Here is a 6,118-nt window from a genome sequence, read left to right as displayed (position 1 = left end):
TTGTTCCCTTAAATGTTGACTCCGAGTCTTGAACAAGGGGTCCACCTTCTCATTGGCCTGAGAAGGACTCGATTTGGTGATTGGATCACAAACCAATTGTTCATTAGAGGATTAGTGAGACTTAAGGAACAAGATGTAATCTCGGGTAAAATAGATTTTGATCCAACCGTTATTACGAGGCTTTAATGGAGTGACTCGGTAGTTAACGAATGTTTATTAATTCAGTTTTAAAGAGTTTAGCCAATTAATCTTGGATCATTGGAGTCCATGATCTGTAGGTCCATTAGATGACGAAACATTAGAATAGCGTGATGAGAGAATTTGAAACGTTCAAGTTCGAATTAAGGGAATAAGTAATTATATATGATATAATTAGACATTTAATTATCGAATTAAATGAAATTGGAGAATTAGATAATATTTAAATTTGATTGAAATATTAATTACATGAATAGGGGAAATGGTGCTTTATTCATTTATATTAGATATTAAATTATTTTAATTAATTAAAATCGTTAATTAATTAAATAAATTTTATTTAAAATTAATTATTTGAACTGATTTTATTTAAAATTAATTATTTGAATTAATTTTATTTAAAATTAAAAATTTGAATTTTGTGAAAATTCAAATAAATCAATTTTGTATGTGCATATAGTATGCCTTCTAGATTTTATAATTAAATAAATCTTGTATGTGCATATAGTATGCCTTCTAGATTTTAAATCCCACTATAAGAAGCATGTAGCATGCAATGAAAGTATGTTATAAATAGTTGTAATGAATAGTATGTATGTGTTAGGGTTTCAAGTATTTAATATAAAGTGTTATATGAAAATCTAAAATGATTGAAGTATGTTATCGATGAAAAGCATGTCTATATTGTTATAAGTTGTTATAGAAATAGAATAGAAATTTAAAATCCATAATAAAAATAAGATGCATGCTTATCTAGGGTTAACAAATAACAACTTGTTTTAATAGTTAAAATAGGTCATTATCTTGTAAAATGTTGGTTACAAATTCAATCAGTCGATAATCCTGTCTAAAGCTGGAGGTATTTAAGTTGACAATATTTGGATCACCTCCTACTTGGGGATTATATCTGAATAATTGAATGTTGTTAACCCGATTTTATGAGCGATGTGAGGTTTTAAAATTTGTTTATCACCTAGACATAATAGGTTAAATCCAAATATAAATGTTATACTTGGATAATCACCTAGACTTAAGTTGTTTTATTAGTTGGAATGTACCTAAGTAAATATTTACCCAAAACAAATAGAACACTTCAGTAGAGATTAATAACATATACGATATGTTGTTCTTAGCTCTCACGTCCCTAAGAGTTCACACCATGAGGTTCGTGCTCGTTGCATAAAGTGTTTACATAGGTCAATAGCAAGGTGAATAGAGGAAGTAGTTCATAGTAAGTGGGCAAAGGATATGTGTCAACATATCCTGTGGTCTCTTCCATTAGTTTGGACCGTGAGATTCCTATGTTGCATCTGCTTGTCGTTTTTAGGCGACATAAGCTAGTTGTTTTTTTATGGCTATCCCCTCGGAGGGTTATAACATGGGATTCAGAACAACTCAAACTCCAGAAATGGATAGGATTTCTTAGGTCCATTCCCAATCTTGATTTTCCAATTCGGTAGCATCATTGGGGTCGACCTTTGAGATCTTAAAATGGAGGGTTACACTTACAAGAGTTACTAAGTATTAGTAAGTTCTTGACTAAAAGGTAACTAAATGACTATAGGAATAAGAGTTATTCTAGATTAGTATTTAGTCAAGAATGTCTTGCTTCAATGCATGAGTATTTGACAGTGTTAGGGTTTGTCCCCTAAAGTCTCGTGTCCAGTAGTTTGTAAACAACTTTGTACGAACACTTGTGATGTATAATATAAATGATATTTACTTCACTACTTGACTTTGCACATTTAGATGTTTTTCATTTTACCACAAACCAATAAACTTAAAATCCTTGGTTATGCTATATGTACTTAAGCATGTATGTGGTGACATACAAGTGGATCATGTCTTGAGTGATAACCAAAATGGTCTGTAGTATATGGATATAGGAGGGAAACCTTATCTTGGTAACGCTACAGATGCAGCTCGCTTTATGGAATGGTCACAAGTGTTGTGACTTGTCACAGATGATCTGATCCTAATCATTCGTATAGGTGACATACGAGCGGAGGCGTCCTATACAAAAAGTTTGTATAAGACCTGACCACGAAGTGTTAACGTCTTGTTATTAACACCGTTCATAACTGAGACTTCACTTCACTAGGATTACCATAAGTAACATGACTCAATCCTGAATTAGTTGAGAACTTCTGCCATTGAGGGTAGTCTTTTGATTTTCATGGGTGCGAATGACCAGCACACCGACTTAAACATACCATTTTGAGAATTCGTCTGATTTGGGAGCTGGAAACTCAGCTACACAAGATAGAATTCACTCATTCCCCAAGGCAGGGTTAGTAGATAGATAGCTTCCTTAAGGGATGATTCCGGGGCTTGAATGATGTGGCGCCACACACCTTCTCTTGGCCCGAGAGGTGTTCATACATAGTTGGACTATGTTGTATTGTTCATTAGGAGGAATCGATAGTACTTAAGGAGTGAGAATGTAATTACAGGGGAAAATGGTAATTTGGCCCAGCTGTACTTACGAGCATCTGTGAAGGGTCATCGTACTGATGATTGGTTATATCCAATGGACATAGAAATACATCTATGGCAAGAAGAGTTCAACTGTCGGTCTTTAGTGGAATGCCTAGCAGTTAACGGATGGTGGATATCGTGACTAAAGAATTTAGTCAAATATTCACATACCATTGGAGCTTCGAGCCATAGGTTCATAAGGGTCCCTTCCGTAGCTTGGATACAAGTTGAGAGTAAGTTTTTGGTTCAATTTGAAATTTTCAAATTGACAAGAAGGAGTTCGATTATATATGATATAATTGAACGAGTTAATTAAATATGATATAATTAACTTTATGTATGAGATACATTAATTTGGAGGAAATTGGATATAAATATGATTTATATCTAGTAGAGGAAAAAATATTATGATTAATATTTGATATTAATTTATAAGTTATGAATGTGATAAGTTCACATTAATTGGACGGTTTTAAAAGGAAATGGGAAGGCGCCTCTTCATTCAAAATAACGGATGAATGCATTATAAATAGCAGATGGTATGTTTATCTCGGGGTGCGTGGATATTGTGAAAAAGATAGTGTCATCGTTTAGAAAATCAGTGCCTATACTATAAGATTGCACGATCGCTTACATATACGATATTGCTAAGCGATCGCATATCGATTACATCGTCGCACGCTATTATCTAAACGATTGTTTACCTTTTTCCTAAGCGATCGTTTAGTTCCCGATATTTATTAAATGATCGTATAAACGATCACTTAGTTTTTCCTACGCAATCATTTTGGACGATCGCTCACCCATTTCCTACATGATCGTTTATCTTTTCCTACACGATGGTATAGACGATCGTTTACTTTTATTACACGATCGTATACTTCACCTAAACGATCAAGCACCCTGTCTATGCGATAAACAACCTCTTCTCCCACTTGCTCGATCCTTGTGTACGGTCGCTCTTCCTCCTTCCCTCTACCAAATCCGAACAAAGCCCACACTTTTGATTTTCACTCCAATAATACTAAGGGCTCTAAGTGGTGTTGTCTTCTCCGATTCCTTCTGTTCGAGTGGTGACTGTTCGAGGTAGACGGTTGGGCTTCAGACTCGAGAAATCTTCATCTGGTATGATTGCTTGGTCTCTTTAGTATTATGAAAGTATGTTTGAATATATATGCGGTAATTCTATCACAATGAATTGGAAAGATCCGCTTCCACTCGTAGATACTCTTGAGTAAGATTTCCTTCAGACGGCCCCTCGGTAGCATCTATTCTGACTCACTAAAGTATCGTTGCAAATAAATAATGAAATTTGGGTACATTACTACTTTTTCTAAAATATAGTTGGATTTAAAAGCAATTTATAAATTAGAATTTGTTTATATTTTAACATGTCAAATTATTCTAAATTACTCGCTTCCAACATGTTTAACGATCTTAATTATTCAACATGGAAATCAAATATAAATGAAATACTAGCAGATGATGATTATTTTTTTTTAATAGAGGAATGTCCTCTATCTCCAGCTCATCTGCAAACCAAGCAAACCAAAGAGTTTGGAATACATATGATAGATGGATTAAGGAAAAAGAATAGGCCCGAATCTATATCTTAGCAAATATATCTGATATACTAGCTAAGAAATTCGAGAACATGGTTTCTACTAAAGAAATCATGGAATCATTACAAACATTATTTGGACAATTTATTAGAAACGATACTCATGAAAATGTTTATAATCACGATAAAGGAGATAACCTCTATTAATGAACAAATTCTTGATGTATTAAAGGTAATAAACATGAATGCCATAGATGAGGAAACTAAGAAGGCACAACAAAGTGATTTACTTGTCATTGAGACATGTTTAATGAAAAATGATAAATTAACCTGAATATTAGATTCAGAAGCCACTAATCATATTTGTCATTTCTCCCATGAAATTAGTTCCTAGAGGCAGCTTACGAAAGGCGAAACAACCTTTAAGGTAGGGACCAAGGAGATTATCTCAGCTGAAACAATGAGATATATGAAGTTAATTATTGAAGATAGATTCATTTTACTTGAAAATGTTTATTACATTTCTGCCATGAGGAGGAATTTAATATCTATCTCATGTTTGCTAGAACAAAAATATAAAATCTCTTTTGAAGATAATAAAGTATTCATTATTTCAAAAGGTGTTAAAATATGTTTTGGAAAATTGGAAAATAACTTATATATGTTAAAACCAACTGAGGTAAAAACTATTATAAATATAGAGATGTTTAAAATAATTGAAACTCAAAACAAAAAATGTAAAATTTCTCCTAATATCTATCTTTGGCACTTAAGACTAGGCCACATAAATCTCAATATGATTGGAAGATTGGTTAATAGTGGACTTCTAAATCAGTTAGAAGAAAATTCTCTACCACCATGTGAATCTTGTCTTGAGGGTAAAATGACTAAAAGATCTTTTACAGGAAAAGGTCTTAGAGCCAAAGAACTCTTAGAGCTAGTGCATTCAGACCTCTGTGGTTCGATGAATGTTAAAGCAAGAGAAAGGTATGAATATTTCATCAGCTTTATAGATGATTATTCTAGATATGGCTATATTTACCTAATGCTTCATAAGTTCGACGCCCTTGAAAAGTTCAAGGAATATAAGGCAGAGGTTGGGAACCAAAGATTAAAACACTTCGACCAGATCGATGTGGTAAGTATATGGACTTAAAATATCTAGGACTATTTAATAGAACATGAAATTCAATCTCAACTTATAACACCCGGTACACCACAATAGAATAGGACAGCGGAAAGGAGAAATAGAACCTAGTTGGATATGGTTCGTTCTATAAGTTATGCTCAGTTACTTAGTTCTTTTTGGGGACATGTAGTAGAGACTACTATATATATTTTGAACATGGTTCCTTTGAAAATTGTTTCAGAAACATCTTATGATTTATAGAGAGGACGTAAAGGTAGTTTACATTACTTTAGAATTTGAAGATGCCCAGCGCATGTGTTGGTGCAGAACACGAAGAAATTGGAACGTCGTTCAAAAGTATACCTATTTGTAGGCTATCCTAAAGAGACAAAAGGTGGGTTTTTTTTATATGATCCTTAGGAAGATAAAGTATTTACATCAACAAATGCAACATTCCTAAAGGAGAACAACGTAAAGAATCATCAACCTCACAGTAAGCTAGTATTAAATGAAATGTCTACAGAAGCTACAGAAAAATCAACAAGAGTTGTTGATTAAGCTGATCCTTCAACAAGAGTTGTTAATGAAACTGGTACTTTACAACCTTCTAAAAAATTGAGAATGCCTCGACATAGTAGAAGGGTTGTTCAACAGCTTGAACGTTACATGGGTTTAATAAAAACTCAGGTCATCATACCTGATGATGGCTTAAAGGATCCATTGACCTTTAAACAGAAAATAGAAGATGTGGA

The sequence above is a fragment of the Benincasa hispida genome, chromosome 1 (genome assembly GCF_009727055.1).
Source record: "Benincasa hispida cultivar B227 chromosome 1, ASM972705v1, whole genome shotgun sequence".
NCBI lineage: Eukaryota > Viridiplantae > Streptophyta > Magnoliopsida > Cucurbitales > Cucurbitaceae > Benincasa > Benincasa hispida.
Note: the sequence above shows the minus strand (reverse complement) of the source record.